This window comes from Antennarius striatus, chromosome 9, assembly GCF_040054535.1.
Source record: "Antennarius striatus isolate MH-2024 chromosome 9, ASM4005453v1, whole genome shotgun sequence".
Taxonomy (NCBI): domain Eukaryota; kingdom Metazoa; phylum Chordata; class Actinopteri; order Lophiiformes; family Antennariidae; genus Antennarius; species Antennarius striatus.
In genome coordinates this window covers 1,217,501-1,239,745 of record NC_090784.1, presented here as the reverse complement: position 1 = coordinate 1,239,745, position 22,245 = coordinate 1,217,501, and the positions used below count along the sequence as shown (strand labels likewise).

The 22,245-nt window shown below is 41.4% G+C and overlaps 1 protein-coding gene across 1 annotated transcript in view; it reads right to left on the bottom strand.

The window, feature by feature from the left end:
* Positions 1–9,990: 9,990 nt before the first annotated feature.
* tsnare1 (T-SNARE Domain Containing 1) overlaps positions 9,991–22,245 on the bottom strand; it is a 157,804-nt gene continuing 145,549 nt past the window's right edge. Inside the window, exon 12 of the mRNA XM_068324314.1 lies at positions 9,991–10,523. The gene's annotated coding sequence lies outside the window, so the exon portion shown is untranslated. The remainder of the gene's footprint in view (positions 10,524–22,245) is intronic.

Here is a 22,245-nt window from a genome sequence, read left to right as displayed (position 1 = left end):
TTAAGGGCTGGGCCTAACCACAACCGACAGTTCCCCGTTTTAAACAGGCAGGAGGACTGTTGCATTATCCATGAGCGACCTGTGTAGCACAAGTAATGTTGCCTCACTTTGTACTTTGTGCTGTTACTGCTTTGCTATATAAAGCTACAGATACAATGACATACACAATGCATATTCAACTTCATCCTTCTGCTGTTCTACAAACGCTTAAAATGGGTGAGCTTTGAAAATATGTAAATATGTAGAAAATATTATGAGTAAATAATTCGGGTACCAAACTGAAATGATGCTTATTATTAAATAAGATGTGTAGAACCAAAGCAGTATGAGTGAGTAATAATGTTACACCAAAATGTATGAGATGGACTGACATGTATAGATACCTAAAAGAAAGAATGTGCAGTAATCCCTCATGCATCCGTGTATCAACACGCGTGACTTCACCTCATTGCGGCTTTTTAGTAGGTAGTGTCGGAGTTATGTGAGACACAAAAGTGCTTTAAACAGTCTATCAGAGTCTGGGAAAAGGTAATACAGATAGAAGGTGGTTTAATATCAGTATGGGGAGGGCTCATTAATGTTTTAAATTACCACAAATAATAAGATAAATAGTTTGTCACAATATTGCGGAATTCCTTATTTGCCTGTGGTTTCTGGAACGCTTTAACTGCGAGGGACGAGGGCACACTGTAGTGCGAATGTTACACTACATCACCATTTGTTTTCAAAGCTTGATTAGTTGAATTCACATACAGGTATAATGAAAAAATAGATGCAAGTCACTCATCACTTGTAGTTACTGCTGGGCAGCTTCTAAGACAATGCTACTTTTGGTCTTTTCAGTCAAATAATGGTGTACAAATAATATGTAACTATTTGGAAAGAGGGGGCAATGGTGGCACACGTTATTATGGCAAATACCGCTGGCAAATATAACAACATAATAACATCTATTTGTACCTCTACCTTCAGTTTTCTTTTTTAGCTGTAGTTTGTTCTCCAAGTGCTGAGTGAATTATCTGGCTGTTAGCCGCTAATGATTTCCCTCTAGGAAAGAGTGCCCTGAGTGTTTTATCGGAGCTTTTTCAGAGAGAACAGCTACCTTCCTTTGCTGGAAACAACAGCTATTACAACAACAGGCCACCCAAGACAGTATAGGTGCCAATCACAGAGTTTATAGATCCCTAAAAAAGGTGATTTATTGGATACACACAATATAATTTGTTACTTAGAGAGAAAATAATGACTATGTCCAGATTGACTTATGTTTAATGGCTCAAGACTAATGTCCTTGACTTAACCAGGCTGTGGCTGTAATGACCTGATTTCGTAATCAGGCTCTGCATTCAGGTCTTGGTCACTGTCTCTACTGTCTTGAGGTTAAAGGAGCCTTTTCCTTTAGCGTTAGCTCCTTTCCCAGTCTCACCAGTAGTTAGCTTTCTTTCTCCAGTTAGCCTGCTAGCATTCATCTACGGCTTCACAATGCCCGCCCAGAGCCATCCACGATTGGCCGACACAAAGTTGTTACGTCACCACATTGATTTTTGACTATGTTTGGTGCGCTTGGTTTATAATACCAATATATTTGTTTTCATGTTTGGTATGAAGTCTGATATTGTTTTACCGTGGAATTTCCACGTTATATAATCAAATGTTTAAAACTACTGAAAGCAGCTTCTGTAATTATGGAAGAAAAACAAACAACCCCAAATCAAGGGAACATCTAGAGAGCTGTCCATGTAACAAATGGTCAACGGAGCCCACGGGGACGTCGTATCCCATGTCCTCATGGTTGTGGGTGTTGGTGTGTGATAAGTGTCTGATTTAAGGACAAAACGTGAAGGAGAAACTGCACATATGCCAAAGTCAAGGCCCGGGCACCGAGAACAGGGGGTTTCAAGCCAGGTGGGAGTCAGAGGACATGTTCACCGAGGTAAAGGCAAACCTGTGTCTCTACTGTGTAGACAAAGTTTGGCTGTAATGAAAGAATATAATCTAAGACGGCACCGTCGAACGTCTCAGAAACACACAGACAAGGATGTGATTTTTCCTTAAAGGATGTTCATTTTTGTCTGTTTTCCTGTTGAAAAATGTTTTCACTTGAAATTACTGACAGAGCCATAAGAAAATCTTGCTTTACTCATTTAATCATTAAATAATACACTGTGTTGGGTCTTGGTTCAATGGGATATGTACAATCATTTTGATGTTTTAATAAACATTGAAACAGTCCGGCCCTCGGCTTGTAGCAGATTTGATTTTTGTCCCTCTGTGTGTTTGACTTTGTCATCCCTGGTCTGTTGGCTTGAGTGATGGTGGGACTAGTGACCCCAATCTGATGCATGTTTGTGTTGCTGTATATCATCCTGTGTTTCCCTGAGGTGATCTCACCTTTCTGGACCTTTCTGCATCCGAGGCATGACTCACTGTTACACTCCTAGAGGTTCCTGACACAAAGCATACACTGTCATCACAATTATAATTTTACATTTAGGAGAAGAACAAAAAAAAAAGTCCTCATATCCAGCATTCTTTTGCACCAATTTAGTGTGACATAGCATCTTCTTCCTGGTGTGACTCTCCAGACAGCAATTCAAAGCTAATCAGGTCCGATGTTCTCCCATTCTTCACATCCCACTGCTACTGCGTCTCAACCATGTTTCACTTCCAGCGATGCTCTTATTTTGCAACCTGGTAGACAACCCAGCAGCACTTTGCATTATGGGAGAAGCCAGAGCATCAATGTACAGGATGACAACATGACAGAGCACTGGGACTCCAAAATGTGTATATTGCCCGTTAGATAATGGGATATTTTGGGTGTTGGGATGAATCTTCCACATCATTAAGTTGCATGAAGAGGGTTTCTGCCGAGCAGCAAGCAGGGGGGGCTCTGAAGCTGAGACGAGGAATGTGACGAGAGCACCCGCAGTGACATTTCAGTATGCAGAGCAACGTGTGACCACTAACTACACACATAAAATTATATCAACTCAGTATGCAAAAACTTTTTATAGGTATGCCATCACCAGTAAAGGTCGCTGTGTCGTATACAGTGGTGCGGTTTTGTGTTGGTCTGGAATAGGGTTTTCATCTCATTGATGACAAGAGGAAGAAGTGGATCGTTAGTCCTTGTGGATTTAGTGATTTCACTACCATCTCTAAGCTCTTCCTTGTCTTCTTAATGCTGTTGGTCTGAGTTGTGCATAGATAGAACAGCACAAAGCAGACACACCAACTGACAACATGGATGGAGGCGACTCCTTTTCCACTACTGGTGTCTGTTTTTTAAGAAAATAACTGTACTAAACATTTACATTTTTTTGTGTGTTTATGTATGTTAGTTTATATATTAACACACACACACACACACACACACACACACACACACACACACACACACACACACACACACACACACACACACACACATCACTGTATGAATGAAACACAGGATTCTGCGGTGACATCGCTGCTTTAGGCAGGACTCTTTTGAAACTCTACCAGCCACTTTTAGTCATTTGTTAACAACGACACAAACTCCACTCCCATGAGCACCTTTGCTACTTACGTATGTTTACCTGGCTTAACAGGCTGTAGTCAGCTAGAGTTGGTGAATCCATAAATCACTGTTTGTGAATCTGGATATATGACATTTGGATGCTCTTGAGGAGCTGGTGAGTGAGACGAGAGGGAAACAGTCTGAGAGGAGCAGAGGAGCTCTGAGAGGCATTTATCCACATGTCAACTACAAGATCTGTCTTGTCAGCTTAACTGCTCGGCCAACTCTCACACAAACGCACACACTCCAACACCAGTATCAATACAACAGAAACACTTCACACCAGTGGTCAAGGCTGTCAGCGTTCACGGGGTCGTCAATAAGAGGTGGTCCCTCTATGTTCACATCTGACGTGGGATGTCAGGTGTTTGATTAACCAGATTCAGCAGTCAGAGTAAAGGCTACCTCATAATGAGATCCTTGTGACAACAGGATTGCTGTGATTGGATGACCTACTCAGAACCCCATGCAGGCAGTCTCTGTTAGTTATGGTACACACATTAATGCAAATCAATCAATCAATCAATCAACCTTTATTTATATAGACCTTAATCACACATTAAACATTTCAGATGATTAAAAGGTGTCAATGAGATTAAGTTGGACATGGTGTGAGAAAAGGTAAATTGACTTTTACTTACAGTATATATATATATATATATATATATATATATATATATATATATATATATATATATATATATATATATATATATATACACACACACACACACACACACACACACACACACACGCTGTAGTGCTTTCCTAGTCTGGCTGATCACTCAAAGAACTTTACAATAGCAGAGTTCGTCTTTTCACACAAACTGGAGTGGTTCACCAGTAGAACAGCCACTAGAAGCCATTTGGGTTGGGGTATCTTGCTCACGGATTCTTTGACATGTGGACTGCAGGGCTGGGGATCGAACCACCAACAACCAGACAACCACTCTACCACTGAGCCACAGCCGCCCTCTATTTTTTATGATATCCCTCTTTAAGTCATTTATAAACAGTCAAGAGATCAAACAACAACTCAAGCTCTTCTTACAGACACCATTCTACAGAGACAGAAATGTCATCACCGCTGTGTTAGTCAAAGTCAGTCAGCTTTATTGTCAGGTGTACCATATATGCACGACTTACAGCACAGATGAAATTGCAGTCCTCTCTGACCCACGGTAAACAGACAGTACAACAGGAAGTACAACACAGGCAGTACAATAGGCAGTACAACACAGGCAGGACAACACAGACAGGACAACACAGCCAGGACAACACAGACAGGACAACACAGGCAGTACAACACAGGCAGTACAACACAGGCAGTACAACACAGGCAGTACAACACAGACAGGACAACACAGACAGTACAATAGGCAGTACAACACAGGCAGTACAACACAGACAGGACAACACAGACAGTACAATAGGCAGTACAACACAGGCAGTACAACACAGGCAGGACAACACAGACAGTAATTTTTTCAGCTGCTCTCATGCTGCGCTGCAGGGTCTGCAGGAAACGGTTCAGGCGCCGTACCACAGGGTGATGCAGCTGGTCAGGATGCTCTCCATGGGGCCTCTGTAGAAAGTCAGCATGATGGGGGTGGGGCTCTTGCTCTCCTCAGTTTGCAGAGGAAGTAGAGGCGCTGTTGGCCTTTTTTGTCCAGCGATGCGGTGTTGCGGTCCCAGGACAGGTCCTCAGAGATGTGCACACCCAGGAACTTGGTGCTGCTGACCCTTTCCACTGCAGCACCGTTGATGGTTAGTGGAGCATGCTGGGTGCGTGTTCTCCTGAAGTCCACAACAATCTCCTTCGTCTTCTCCACATTCAGATGGAGATGGTTGTCCTTGCACCACATAGCCAGGAGGCCCCCCTCATTCATGTAGGCTGTCTCATCGTTGTTGTTGATGAGACCCACCACAGTCGTCTCGTCTGCAAACTTGACGAAGAGGTTGGAGCTGAAAGTCGGTGTGCAGTCGTGGGTCAACAGAGTGAAGAGGAGGGGGCTCAAAACACATCCTTGGGGGGCTCCCGTGTTCAGCATGATGGTGCTGGAGGTGTTGTTACCAACTCGAACTGCCTGTGGTCTCCCTGTCAGGAAGTCCAGCAGCCAGTTGCATATGGAGGTGTTGAGTCCAAGCTGGTCCAGTTTATAGATGAGCTGCTGAGGGACGATTGTGTTGAATGCTGAGCTGAAGTCAATGAACAGCATTCTGGCGTATGAGACTTTGGTCTCCAGGTGGGTGAGGGTTGAGTGTAGTGCAGTGGAGATGGCGTCATCAGTAGAGCGGTTGGACCGGTAAGCAAACTGAAAAGGGTCCAGGGTTGAAGGGAGGGCAGACTTGATGTGCTGCATGACTAGCCGCTCGAAGCACTTCATGAGGATGGGAGTGAGTGCAACTGGGTGGTAGTTGTTGAAGCCGGATGAGGGCGACTTCTCCGGGACTTGGATGATGGTGGTGGCTTTGAGGCAGGTGGGGACAACAGCTTCTTTCAGGGAGATGTTGATGACTTCTGTGAAGACATCTGTGAGCTCATCAGCACAGTCTCTCAGGCATTAAGAGTGACCACCAAATTCTTAATCTTGACGAAAACAACTTCTCTGTGACGGTTTAGGTGAGTGGAGCAGGTGTTTAGTTCAAATCTGCATTTCTGGATTGCAGCCATTGCCACTGAGAATTAAGCTCCTGTAATAATAAACTTACATTTCCAGTTGAAAAAAAAAAACTGAACCGTTTTGTGTGGAGTTTGCAAGTTTCCGTTTTTCCACCATAATAGAAAAAAGAAAAATGCAATTAAAGTGAATTGTTGTCATTTATAGTAAGTCAGGCCAGGTGAGTATCATAGGGATGTGGAGGAAGGCCTTATATGTATGGGTTGGATGTTGTTCATCTGGACACGTCTACACAAAATCTACTCATGATTCTTCAAAGATATACAGATCATGTAAGCAGCGACTCCATTAGTGATTTGATTGATCTGTTCATACTGAGAAGCAAACATGTCTTCATGAAAGAGGTCAACTCCAACCAGCTTTTTGGGTTCTGTCATTTCTTAATTCAGTGTTTTTACCTTATGTAAACAGGACTTCCAAGATGATGAACCTCAGTGAATGTATGAATGCCTTTAATAAATCTATAGAACCCCCTGTTCACTGGAGTTGTGCAGAAGGTCACTGATAGAAATCCAATGAAACCACAAAGCAGATGAAAAGAATTCCAAATGAAGGACGTACACAAAGGGCGCAGATTTTACCCCTCAGAAAAACCAGAGCCGTGTGACCATTACGTGGAACTGGAAAGGATCATCTTTGATCTTGAGAGTAACAGTAATATCTTTGTTTGGATCCAATTCCATTTCCTTTAAAAGGCTGACCCTGGTGTTCCATAGCTGGGAGCTCCATTGTAATGATGTAGCCTTGTGCAGAGGAACTTGATGGAAGTAAAGAGCTGGACAGCCCATTAATGCTGACCGCTGAACCACAGAGACCTTTAATATGCTGTCGCCAACTATCTGCACAGCTTCATCCTGCCAGCAATTTCTGGGGAAAGATATCATTCTGATTTTAAAGCCGATCAATGTGCAATTATATAGCTGAGTTAAGTGGCAATCCATCATGTGATTGCGTATGTAGGCACGACACTAGCTGTTGCAATTCCTGCTTTGTTTCCATTTTATTTTGCTTCTGTTTGCATTTCAATAAAGACCTCCCGACGTGTCAGTCTTCTGCTGTCTCTACTCATTGTGTATCACTGATATTAAATTCTTTACCTGTGTTTTACCTGTGTTTTACTTGATTTTCCTTTAGCAGCACCCAAAATATAAAACACTGCAATTATTATACGATCTTTTCAAACTGATGAGGTGCGAATTTGATTGAAAAAAATAACTTTTTTTTTTTTTTAAACTCATGAGGTGAGGTGTAATGATAAGTGTAACCTTGTGGGTGTGCTGTTGGTATTTCAGTCTTTGACTTGTGCTCCTCCTACTGCGATATATCAGACACTGCTGGACAGTGTTGGAACTTTATCAAATGATATTGACAATATATTTTCTATGACATTTCTCTTTTGTATATGCTGACAACTTTACATCTGTAGCTCAGCTTCCGTCTGCCCATACGAGGTTGTAAGAGGCCATTGTGTTTTGAGATACAGTAAAATGTGTAATCTGTGCAGCCCATTAGGAAGCCTTTAATTTCTTTCTTCAGCGCTCTGATCCACAGAGCCCCGAGGAGCTGTAAAATGTTGATTTATTATAGTCCTCAACAATTCTGCACATAGAGCCTGGAGAGGAACTAATTGATGTACTACTGCAGCTATTTAAACCACTGTTTGAACAGTGGTTTAAATATGGAAAAGGAAGGCAGAAATTAGCATGGGTTTTAGCGCCGTGTGTCCGGCCTCCCAGCTGTGTTCAGACACACTGATCCTCCAGTCGTCTTACAAATTAATGCAGAAACGGTTAGAGCTAGATAACCAAACGAGTTCAGTGTTCCATTAAAACAATTACTCCATGTGCATAACATGGCAGGATGTCTGAACATACAGATACATCCCATAAAGGCTCACTTGTTCACACATTAGGCTGAGGTGTGACAAGTACACGCTGAAAAAAATATACAGTTGTACTCAGGAACACTGTTTTGGAAATTACTGAATAGCTGAAGGTTTTAATTGCTTAAATGCATCTTAAAAAGTTTAAAACTTGGAATTCAATGAGTTACACAATGTTGCAGAGGAAATTAATTCGCAATATTCTTTATCATTTATAGCAATGCTGCTAACTTCAGTTCTTCAGATATGCAGTCCACACAGCAGCCATACATTGCTTCCATAAATTTGATTTCTGCTCAAAGATTCAGATGTTTGCAGATGTTTCCGACGTTTCTATTTCCTAAAAAGATCTTTTTCACAAGGGTTTTTTATTTTTATTTTTTTATTCTTGGACAAATATTTTGTCACATGTTTTTTTTTTATCCACAGTGGATTAAGAAAATGTATTCTTCTTTGTTCTTGTTCTTCTTCAGATGGGCTGGGGATATATCAATTACTCTTGTTGTTGAGTCTGGACTGTTGCTGATCTGACAAATGGTTTTTTGGACTCTTGGACAATTTTCTGTTGTAAAGTTGATCCATGACCCGTTTGCTTCCCAGATTCTAGGAGTTATTAGGGTTAGGGAGGACCACTATGTACATGTAAAGACCTGAAAAAATGACCCCTTTCAATACTAAATGCAATAACAGTCAATAATAAATCTGACGCTAATCTTAAACCCTGCTGCAATAGACACTGAGGTCCTTGCTATTCAGTTGTTAGATGACAGACATTGACCAGAGGTGATAACTGGCATTGAAATTCCAGTCAGCCCACATATCCCATGAGATTTATCCCCTTGTTCATTTAGTATTTACAGAAGCAGAAGGCTATCTGACAGCAATGTCAGACACAGGGAGCAATCATGATCACAGTTAACTTTGTCCAACAACCTGTATTAAATCTAGATATAGGGCCACGGGGACTTCGATTGCTTTTTCAAATGCTTTAAATGCTCTTTTTCTCAGCAATGTCCTTATTTCTTCATACCGAAAATCCAAGTATAACCTCACAGAAAATACATTTTCATTGACCTTTCTCACTAACAAAAAAAACAACCAAACAGCATTTTCTTTTATAATGTAACATAAATGCCTAAACAAAGTAAGTAAATGAAACCTCTCACAGGCATTTCTCTTTGTTTTGTGTTTGTTTTACTTTTGTTCTACTAAAAATGAAACGCTTTTGCACAGGTGAGTCAAGTTCTTTTGAGGGGAATAGGGCTGATCGAAGCAACTTTCAGTATTTCCAATATGACAGGAAGAAGATCAACAGTGAAGGACAAATATCAGAGGAAAAGATGATATTATTGGGACCACCGTGGAAACTGGAGGATGATGGGTTGTGGGATTTGACCCTATAGCTACACAGCATGATGTCATATATATTTCGAAACAACTCAGGGAAACAACATCCAGCCTGGAGCAACTAACGACAGATTCACTGCTCCTACTGATTAAATTGAGTATTAATAGGTCTAAAGTGGACTTCCTGCTGAAACAAACACGTCTGTGTTTCTTTTGAAATGTTCACGGAGTCCCTGTGCCACATCTAATTTTGAGCATGGAGAAATATTACAATTTTGATTACAATTTTCAAGCATGTTAACCCCCCAAAAATTGAGTTTATGTAAAATGAACATTACATTATTATTATTATTATTATTATTATTATTATTATTATTAATAATAATAATAATAATAATAATAATAATAACAGTGCCTGTTTTTTGTTTTTTCCCTTCATGCCAACAGAAGACAACATAGGCAGGTACTTTTGCTGCTCTAACATGTATACTTTAATTTGACAAGATAAATTTGGCTTAACATCATCCACCAATATCAATAAACACTACAGCATATTAAATAAATTACAGAAAAATAACCTGATAATCATTGAGTATACTTCAATTTAAAAAACATTTAAAAAATAATAAAATAAACATAAAGGTTAGTATGACCCTGGATCTTTATCGGGTTTTCTAATAAGACACCACAGTTAGGAGATGAATAGGACAGAATCCTAAAGCAGGACACACCCTAGTCTGTGTCTCACCAACTTCTGATGAGTGAACTCAATTTTGGTTATAACATTTGAGTCACAGAATATATCAGAGACCAAATGAAAGAAAAAGAGCCCTGATGGTCACATTAGACATTCAGACAGAGACCAACTCTGGAAAGACTGCTCTGCTCAGAAAGTCTCCTTTCCTGGACCGATACACTTGTAAACAGAGGCAGGGATGATGGAGTGGGGTTGTTGTTGCAGAGCGGCTCCCATCTACTGGAAACCAGCTGCTCAGGTCAGAGATCCGACTGGGTTGGAGCCCTGTGGAGTCGCTCTAATGACAGTGCCTACCTGTAAAACACAAGCAAAGCAGACAACAGGCATCAGTCACCCAGCAGAAACCACTGCTTTAGGTTTAGTAAGGGCATTATTACAATTTTATGAGTGAACAGTTAGTTAGAGACAAACATTTTATTTCTCTTTTCAGTGCTGGGGATGAAAGCGGATAACCAACTAACGCAATAGACTAGTTCATGACTGCCAAAGAACGACACTTTCATCTGAATTAAAGTTAATATTTGGGCAGCAGGGACTCCCGTGGTAAAGCAGGTCACCCAATGATCGTAGGATTGTCGGTTCGAATCCCCTCTCTCCAGTTGTGTCCTTGGGCAAGACACTTTACCCTCTTTGCCTCCAGTGATGGACTCACTGGTGTGTGAATGTGTGATTGTTCTGGTGGTGGATTGGCGCTCGTATTTCTGCCAGTCAGCTGTGGGTACACATTTAGTTTACCATCACCAAGTATGAATGAGGAGTGAATGAATAATGAAACCATTGTGAACTGCTTTGAGTGTCTAGAAAAGCGTTATATAAATCTAATTTAAAGGTTCGTATTGCTCTCTTCAGTCAATCTCACATGACAAGCATTACTGTCAGTTAAAGGGGCCCTATAATAAAAAACAGATTTTTCTTATCTCTACATTTTAGGGCGGTGATAGCTCAGTCCACTCAGTCTTGGACAGGGGACCGGAAGGTTCCGGGTTCAAGGCCCAGGGTGGATCAAAAACATTTGGAGTGTGAGCTGGGAGTGGGAGGTGTCACTTTAACTCCTGAGGCACCCTTGAGCAAGACACCACTCCACCTACAAGCTGCTCATTTGGGGCCTTGGCACAAGAGCTGCCCCTCACTCTGCCTCCTACTGTGTATACATTTGCATGCTTACAGGCCCCTGGTGGCGTGAGTGTGTTTTAGGGGTTCATCAAGTCAGAGAGGCCAGACTGAGATGGTTTGGACATGTAAAGAGGAAAGATAGTGAATATATAGGATGCAGAAGACATGGTTAAATGGAGGCAACTGATTCGCTGTGGCGACCCCTGAAGGGAAAAGATGAAAGGAAAAGAAGAAGATGCACACATATATACGCAGTGTGAAAAAAGATAACTTTCCCAAGGGGATTATTAAAGTGTATTTCTTCTTTCTTTCTCTTGTTCTTCAACATATATAAACTCACTGGCCACTTCATTAGGTACGCCTTGCTAGTAGCGGGTCAGACCTCCTTTTGCCTTCAGAACTGCCTTAATCATTACTGGCATAGATTCAACAAGGTACTGGAAACATTCCTCAGAGTTTGATCCATACTGACATGATAGCATCACACAGCTGCTGCAGATTGTTGGCTGTACATCCATCATGCTAATCTCCCATTGCCCATCATCCCAAAGGTGCTCTGTTGGATTGAGATCTAGTGACAGTGAACTAATTATCATGTTCAAAAACCAGTCTGAGATGGTTTGAGCTTTATGACATGAGGCGTTATCCTTCTGGAGGTAGCCATCAGAAGATGGGTACACTGTGGTCATAAAGGGATGGACATGGTCAGCAGCAATGCTCAGACAGGTTGTTGCGTAGCAACGATGCTCAGCTGGAACTGAGCGGCCCAAAGTCTACCAAGAAACTATCCCCCACACCATTACACCACCACCAGCCTGAACCGTTGATTCACAGCAGGATGGATCCAGGCTTTCACACCAAACTCTGACCCGACCAACTGAATGTTGCAGCAGAAATCAAAATTCATCAGATCAGGCAATGATTTTTAAATATTTTGCTTGATTCTAGTGATCTTGTGCGAATTGCAGCCTCAGTTCCCTGTTCTTAGCTGACAGGAGGGGCACCAGGGGTGGTCTTCTGCCTCAAGGTTCAACGTGTTGTGGCAGAGAGGTTCTTCTGCATACCTTGGTTGTAACAAGTGGTTATTTGAGTTGTTCAGTATTTGTTAATAACAACTCAAATAACACTTCTGATGCCTGATGCACCTCTATGTTCCTATCACTCACTGGATATTTTCTCTTTTTCAGACCATTTTTCCATAAACCCCAGATGTAGTTTTGTATGAAAATTCCAGTAGATCAGTGAGTTTCTGAAATACAGCAGATCGTCTTGACCATAACCACATTCCTAAACGCATTGAGTCGCTGCCACAAGATTGGCTGATTAGAAATTTGTATTAACAAGCAGTTGGACAGGTGTGTCTGTGAGTCCATAGTGTTCCTCCCAAATTCTACCAATTTCTCTTCGGGAATCAGAAAAGTATAACAAAAAAAATACTACTCACTAACAACGCGCCGGTTTGTTTCTGCGTTCGAACCACTTCGCTTGTTTTAGCAATGAAGGTCAGTACAAAAGTGACTTTGCCTCGACACTGATCTTTCTTAAAGGATCACTCTCACCCATACAGGACTCAGCAGCTGCACCTGGGCCACAGGTAAGTGTTGCCAAGTTTTTATCTTATTTACAGTTGTCTCTGAGTATGGTGAAGTCAGCCTGTATTTGGCTAACTATCCAGAGCTGTTTAAATCAATCCACTGGACTTGAAGAAAGTTCCTTGAAGTTTGTTAAAGTTTAGTGGATTGATTTAAACAGCTTCAGATAACCATGACCTGGATAACTGGGAAAGACATTTGGCTAACTAGTTAGCTCACTATCTTCTGCTCTGCAATGGCGTTTGCAGCAGGTTTCATGTTAATGAAGTTGACATCAACCAGCATCTCTGCCTTCAGCCGTGTGTCTCTGTCTATGTATTTGTAGCCTGGCTATGTGTGTATGTGGGTGTGTTCATATTCACGGTGTGACCTCGTCATAGTGAACGATAGCATTGCATCCACCATTAACGTTAGCCTAGGCTAATATGCCATGCTACATGCTAACAGACAAGGCAGGCAAGGCAGATGAAATGGTACAGGCCAGAAACGGCCTGTTCTCAGGAGAATTCATTTGAGTGACTTTTTGACAGCTGAAATTCAGAACCACGGGTCAGTTTGGGGCAATACATTTAGAATACAGAGTAGTGAGACGTCTGACAGCTGTGACATGGATTCAAAAGAATATAATGTTGGAATTTAATATAGAAAACTCTTTTTTTAGCAGTAAAAATGGACAATCAACACACTCAAGTTTTGAATAACGTAAAATAATTTGTTGATCTTTACACTGTTATGAAATTCAAACATTAGAAAATGGAAAAAAAGTGCAGGATTTCTAAATCATCATAGTGACATGTTTTAATCTGTGAATGTGTCTTTTTTATGAAGCAAAGATTATATAAACAAGATCAATATATAAATAAATAAAAATCTCTCCATCTATATATTTGAATAAGCTCATGTGAAAGTCTCACCACCTTGTCAACAACTCCACCCACTACCTGTCAATCAAGCGTCCAACCAATCATGGCGCATCTTCCACAAGGAATCACGTGATCAATATGTCGTAAGGCATCGACGACAACACCGATATCCAGGACCAAAACGCTGACAAAGTGAAGTTTTTTGTAAACGTCAGGTCTGCGTTGTCGTGTGGACGCTGTAACCCAAACTTTTTCTGTCCGGGGGGCGTCTCCCTGTGACGAACACCACTGTGAGGTCAGTGTGTGTGACCCGTGTCTACATGTACACACAGGATGGACAGAGTTATAACCGGCTATTTTGCGACGTAGAACAGCTTCACGTCGAAGACGCCTTGATGAACATGCTGACAGCTGGAAGTTTGTTCATCTGTTTCTTTCTTCATGAGTCATACAGTTTATATATTTATTTATTCATTCATTCATTTATTCCTCGCCAAAGACGACAACGCCAGTTCTGGGTCAGACCGGGATGCACCGCCCCCTGGTGGAGAACTCTGTGATGGATTCAGGGATACAGTAGCCTATGTATTTATATTTATCAATGCCTGTTAATGTAAATTAAATCATGTTCTTGCAGTGCTACTAAAAGCACTGAACCCGTGGAAATTCCACGATAAAACAATAATATCAGACTTCATACCAAACATATAAAACAAATGTATTGGTATTATAAACCAAGCTCACCCGACGTAGTCAAACATTAACAGGGATTTTCCAACACAAAGTTGTTACATCACCACCTTGATTTTTGACTACGTTGGTGCGCTTGGTTTATAATACCAATACATTTGTTGTCATGAGTCTGATATTATTGTTTTATTGTGGAATTCCTACGGGTTCCTGCTAGTGATATATAATAACAAATCATATGGTGTTAATTAGTAATATCAGTGACTAATCAACACAAACATCCTGTATTTATGTAAGAAGTCTATCCTGATAATTTGATCAAAAAAGTGATCCTTCACAACATACGGTACTACAACAGGCCAGACTGTTGCCCTTCTCCACCCTAGAGTGACCTGGATTTACACATCTAGTCTTAAACCTCCATACCTGCTTGCAGAATAATCAGACCTACCCCTATCCCATCAAACGTGTTTAATCAGGATTTGAAACCAGTATACATGTGAGGTGAAGTTGCGTGAGTTGACGCACGAATGCGCGAAGGCCCACTGTACTTGGTCCAATTCCACCGGGGGCTTTTTTGGGTGGAGGTTCCATGTTCTCCCTGTGTTTGTGAGGGTTCTGTCCAGCTTCTCCAGCTTCCTCTCATCACAAAAACACATGCAACTTAAGCAAATTGTCCCAACGTGTGAATGTGTGTGAAAGGATGTTTGTCTTTCTTTGTGGCCTGAGAATAAACTGGCAAATTTTCCAAAGTTTCCAGATTGGGATGCAAGAGACGATAAAATTACTGACAGTTACTGATCGTCTTGTCTTCAAAAAATTGAGTGAAAGGAGAAACATAAATACAGCACTTTCTCCTGTGACCCATTTCTGTCACAAGAAAAAGGCAGAAGAACTTGACTCAGGATTTCAAAATATTGTGCAAATAATCATCGCAAGTTCACCACTTCAAGTCAGGTGATCACCTGAGAATTAATAACCCACACAACTGTAATTGTTTACAGGATTTTGAGAATAAGAAACTGTGTGGAAGAAGCTCATCTATATGGTGTCCTGTTGGACTGAGCTGGTGACCTCCATGTCCTCCACGTCCAGAGGTCTATGAGGAATGTGACCAACACATGAGCTGTAGTAACCCAGCTATACATCCGTTTTCTGTACTGCTTATCATCTTTAGGGTCCTGGGGGGTGATGCCTATCGCAGCAGACATAAAAAAGGAGCTGTTTTTTTTTCACAGGACCACATGAGAGCCAAGCAACCAATCACACTGACATTCATGCCTATGGGAATCAATGCTGCATATCAGTGGTGGTGGGAGGAATCTGGAGAACTCATGGAGACACAGGACAAACATGCAAACTCCATACTGAAAACATCACATTAACAATCCCAAGAGATTGTTAATGTGATGCAGTATTATGGGCTGTACAACCGTTCTGACCTGCCTCTAACCCCTGACCTACTTGTGTGAATTTTATATTTTTATGTCCTCATTATTAACATATTTTCAAAGTAAATATGTTAATAATTCTTTTGAATCCCAAACATGAAGACAACTTGAGATAAAAATGTAATAAAATACCTGGGCATCGCAAAGTACATTATTTCATTAAGATGCTCATAGCTTTGAATGGACTGTCTAATCTAAATTCAGGAGGAGACATTGTGTAACGTAAGCAAATTATCCAATGGTGTCCTGCAACCAGAAGACTCACACATGGAATTATAGGGGAGAAGCAGGTTTCAGGATGCAGGGTTTCATCCAAAATCAGTGCAGATTGTTCAATTCTACATTTCAGTGCCAAATGATGTACAGAGGCGTAAGGCTGAGGCAAAATCCAGAAACAGGGTCAGGTCAGAACCCAGAGAAGTCAAAACCAGACAAAGGTCAGATACGAGGCCAGCAGGAGCTCAAACGACGATTTGATCGAGGGCAAACAGGGTGTTATCAAAATTCAGGTAAATCAGAACCCAGGAACAGGTGTGTGTCAGAATGAGCAGACAAGGCTGGAGGAAGAGGGAGTGGGTGAGTCTGGAGCAGTGGAGGACAAAACGGGCCAGTGTTAGCTCAAGACCGAGTAGGACGGAATTCAGGAAGTCTGCTTTTGAAAGACATTATGGGGTTGGACTCCCCTCTACTACTGTGCTTTTGGGTTCCCCCCTCAGCTTCATGACACACAAGGGTTAGAAACAGAAGGGGTCATTAATTAACAGGTCCATATTTATCATCACATCCTGCTCTCTCCAGTTAAAGGTGTGTTCATCCCTGAGTGAAGTTCATGTCCGTGAGTAAGGTAGCAGTGTTCTGGGCTCAGAGCTAGACACAAACGTGTTCAGTTGTGGAAGGCAGCTGGTATTTATCTAATACACTGAAGTGGAGTTAAATAGGCACCCGCACACACACACACACACACACACACACACACACACACACACACACACACACACACACACACACACACACACACACACACACACACACACACACACACACACACACACACACACATTGTTGTTTTTATGTATGATGAAGTCAAGGCGAGGGGGTGAGTATTGGAGATGTGCTGATAGGTGTGGGATTCTGCAGAAAGGGGAACTACTCAGATGTGATGCGCCTCAAAATATGAACTTGTGAACTCAATACAACATTTTGTGAACATTTAGACATCAATCAGCAGTTGTTCTTATCTCTGGAAGCACCTGGTACGTACATCAGAACCAGAATACTTTATTGATCCCCAAGGGGAATTGCTATTGTCACACTACTCCAGAAAAACCAGAGAATGTCAGAATAAGGACAATTTAGGAATGAAGAGGTAAAAGGAAATCATAATAGAGAATAGATAAGAGAATAACAATAAAAACACAGGTATGTACAGGTTTTAGGGTCCTAATTTCTATCCGTCCTCCTCCTTACTGCAATTTAAGTTTAGCAGACTGAAGGATTTAAATAGTCACCATCAGAAATGTGAGAACTCACGTGTCAGATAATAGGGACAGAGCCCTTTAACAAACACTTCAATGTAATTCTGGAGAACGGCAAGTCTTCCACCTTTCTTCTTACCACTCTGGTACCATCCCATGTTGGCACGAACAGCATGGAACCCTCAGCTGAAACATAACTGTCCAGGATGTCCATGCGTTATCACGATTGTCGCAGAAAAATTATCAGTTATAAAAAGAAAAATAGAAAAAACATAAGCAGTAGCAAAGTTAAAAAAGTAAATGTGACTGGGGCAGGCGGGTTCATGCCCCCTCATTTCTGACTTTTGAAACTTAGGACCACGGATTAGTTTGGGGTGATACATTTCAAATAGAGTGGAGTTGGAAGTCCGACAGCTGTGTAAAATTAATAACAATGAGTATAATATGGTACTGTTTTTGGAGATAAAGTCAGAGAGGCCAGACTGAGATGGTTTGGACATGTCCAGAGGAGAGATAGTGAATATATTGGTAGAAGGATGCTGAGTTCTGAACTGCCAGGCAGGAGGCCTAGAGGAAGACCAAAGAGGAGGTTTATGGATGTAGTGAAAGAGGACATGAAGGTAGTTGGTGTGAGAGAAGAGGATGAGAAGACAGGGTTAGATGGAGGACACTGATTGGCTGTGGAGACCCCTGAAGGGAAAAGCCCAAAGGAAAAGAAGATAATATGGAACCTTTAACCTATAAAGCAAAGATTAAAAAATTTTGCTGGGCAGAGAAATAGAGTTCAACTCAATCTATTTATGACACAAAATGCAAAAACGACTGCTGAAATTCTCCCATACAACCATACATAGTGTATGTTAATGATGTATCCTGACACACCGAAGACCATGTTAGAAAATTGAAAATCTACATTTATTCATTCATTCATTTATTCATTCATTCGTTCGTTTTCTAGACCCGCTTCTTCTTCTGCTGCCGTGTGTTGCGGCATCATCAACATATTATCAGGATATCCCACCCGGATCAGAGCTGATCACTGGAGTGACAAAGGGATGTAAGCATGTGGACAGAGTACAGAATAGAACAGAGAGCTGTAGGGAGGGGAAGAGTGATGAGAGCGTTATGAAGTTTGACAGGAGGAGGAACGTTAACACGCTGCAAAGCTCTTCCATGAAAAGACCTGAAGCCTCCGTCAGATTGGTGATTTTGTGCCTATCTGCCCTGTGTTCCAGGGCTGATCAGCTGGAATGATGCCAGTTTAGTGATGAAGGAGGTGGAAAGAGTAGATTTAGATCAAGGTAGATCTGTATGTGTGTTAAGGAGGTGTGTGCAGACAAACAGAAAGGTGGGGGTGGCTCTTTTCTAGAGACTAGATGCTATGGGTTGACTCTGACTGTTGCCAATCAAAGATGCTTCAACAGAGAGGAAGTCACCCAGTACTCCACACGAAAGACAGACTAAAGTAAAAGATAGACTATTTCCTTCACTTTATTCTTCAAGATTACGTCTAATGAATTAACAAATCAATTAAATGACAGCCGATGGTCACTGAGCTGCACATCACTTCTCCACTGACACCTGTGGTCTATATCTAGTACCTGTTGGGTGGTCAATGAACACCAACGGATTGCCTGGTCAGAACAGAACAAATGTAATTAGAGCAATGGATATCAAAACTGGTCTCCTCATTAAAACATGAACTACTGTTGGGTGTGCATTAACTTAAATTTAAAAGGAAAGTACTGCATCTCTAGCAGCAACCAACCAACATTATTTACACACTAGATTTATGTGAATTCCAAAGCTGGTTAGATGACCAACAAGGAGAACCAAACAGCAGAAAGAGACAGTAACTGATCCAAATGTAGCTCCAGGAGGAGTCACTGAAATGCATTCAGTCACTGATACTTCATGAATATTTTCTTTCAAGAAGAGCAAAATAACGATGACAAGAATGGGCTCCATTACACAAACCCTTGTTGTCTTTGGAGGCTGTGTGATCACCATCAGGATTTGATCAGGGTAACATTTATCTAATTTTTTTTTTTTTTAGTTTCACAGATCTTTCTGTGAGAAAATCTTGTCTCAGCACCTTCATTGCTATTCACTGTTTATTTTCCAGGCTTTGTCACTGTTCAGTGTTTTTCTTCATTTCTGTTCCTTGAAGGGCATCATAGTGCTAGCACATGTGTGTGTTTGTGCGTGTGCGAGTTTTCCCCGCCTCACGCCCTATGCCAGCTGGGATAGGCTCCAGCTCCCTTGCAAGCAGATGAAGTTGATAGGAAGATGAATGAATGGATGAAGGTTGTTCACATCTTACAACATAAAACTGCTTTTGGGCTGTCAGACACCAATCTAATAAAAGAGACAAACAACCTTCCACCCATCCCTTAACTAAGACATATTCCAAAATACAGAAGCTTTTGTCTGGGGAACCTCTGAATCCATCCAGTTGCATTTTGTAATGTTGAGCAAACAGAAAGATCTCTGATTCTGCCCCTTCATTCACATTTCATGTTAACTTGTTAACGCGGTTCAAACCCTTCTGCCAAGTTCTACTCATCTCAATGATTTCAAAAGTAAACCTAAGTAGAAAAGAAGGGAACATCATATCCAGGCTCTTATGATGGAGCCACTCCAAAATGTATGATGTTTTCTGTGCCGTGTGCTCAACCTTCAGACAAAGTTTGATTTAAATCCGTCCAGTAGGTTTGGTTTATCCTACTGAAGGACAGAAACACACCGTGTCCAGCCATTGATATGTTATCACTCTGTGGGACACAATGAATCAAATAAAGCAATGAGATCACTTTATCTAGAGAGTGTTTGAAAAACACAGCTGAGTCTACAATCAGGACCTTGTCCATCAATTTACATTTGCTTCTGCGGGGTGTATTTGTGTAATGATGCAGAAATGTGACCTGCAGTAGAATCTGAATCAAATGTGACATAACATCACATAATACCGCAATATCACATCCCTGTCTTTTCCTAAAACCTTGTAGGGTTTTACACAGTCTTCAACTTGATGTTTTTTTAACTCTTTTATCTTGGTGGAACAACAATTACCCCTGATTGTACCCATATAACTTTCATTGAGAACAGTGAGGTGCAATTAACAGCTCTATAGTACAGTTACAGTATAAACGATGCTTATGAGACAATCTGAGGAAATGCATGAACAACATATTATATGAAGTGAGAAAGTCCGGAAATGGATGGAGTTTAGGATTTAGCAGTTGGTCACACTCAGGAGACCAGAATATGTATTCTGTGTGGAAAAAATGGCAACGAATACTTCCTGTAATTAAGCCTGTTTTCTGCATGTTCAGAGTTTAAGCACATGCTTGGAAGCTAACACGTAATGTCCCCATGTTCTGTGGGGTTTCTTTCAGCCCAATGATTCCAGTCTTGACTCTAATCTTTACAACCATAATGTGACCGTTGACATGGAAGGCTGCAGACTCTGAATTCAGTGTTTAGATGAAAAGTGACATTCTGCTGTTGGCAGTCAAAAAAGTAATACAGCAGTGTCGGTACCGTATTAGAGTACCACAAACATATCAGAGATAATAAAGCAGCTGTGAGCCATGTGTCATCAACACAGAATCACTGTGAGAGATGAACAAAATCCCCTAAGTAGCATACAGTCATCCCTGCCAACAAAAGACTGTAAAATAAAAGCATTCAATTCCAAAACTTTGAACCCTTTAGTAAATTTGCCGTCGTACCTAAACTGATCAATTGTAATCTACATCTTGTTGAGGCAGTTAGTGGTTTTACAAGGTGTTTTGGAGGAGATTTAGAGGTCTCAGTCTAGTCTAAATCAACACAGACTCTCCTGGTGGGTCAGCACCATCCTGCCCCGTTTCCAGAATCTAGTGTCCAGATGCTGGGAGCTAATAGCGCTGATCAATCAAAGCTGAACTGGCTCCATTGCACCGCCATCGATCGTCGGTCTGCAGTAGGATGAATGGCGTGATGGTAATGTGGTAGAAACCAGGCAAACAGGGTCAGTGTGGTGGAGCACTGAGATGTCCAGAGGTCCACAAAACTCAATTGGTCATGAATTTGTGGAAACCTCAATCAATCATGTCAACTATATGGACTTAAACAGAGGAAAACAGACGTGTGACTGAAGTCACGGCTGACAGAAGGGGATTGTGGGAATAAACACTCATCAGGTGTCTGCACTAACGTAGGGCAAAGAGTCCCATGTGCCCCACATGTCTACGTAAGGAGAAGTGTGTGTGTGTGTGTGTGATAGCATAAGAGTCAAAATAGGTAAACACACACACACACACACACACACACACACACACACACACACACACAGTGCTTTAAACAGTCTATCGGAGTGTGGGAAAAGGTAATACAGGTAGAGGGTGGTTTAGTATCAGTATGGGGGGGTTCATTAACATTTAAATTACCCTAAATAATAAAATAGTTCATCGTTCTGTCGCTGAATTTTGTGTTTTGCAGGTGGTTCCTGGAACAAATTAACCGCGAGTAACGAGGGATTAGTGTATTTGTGTTCATGGAGACGTTCACCAACATGAGACTGAAGACGAGTGAAGTCAGGTTGAACGTTAGAACCAGAAATGTGGACGACAGACCACCTGTAAGAAAACTGTCTCTACCTGGCTGGTATTTCATTTTTATCTTTTATTGACGGGGTTGTCAGATAAATGATGTATTGGGTCTCCGGGGGATAGAGGGTGTTCATCGGTGAACCCTGGTCTCCCTGCTTCTCTGACACATACCTGTGACTCTGACTGGTGTCACTGATATTCATTGAAGCTCATAAAACAACACAACAAAGTACAAAG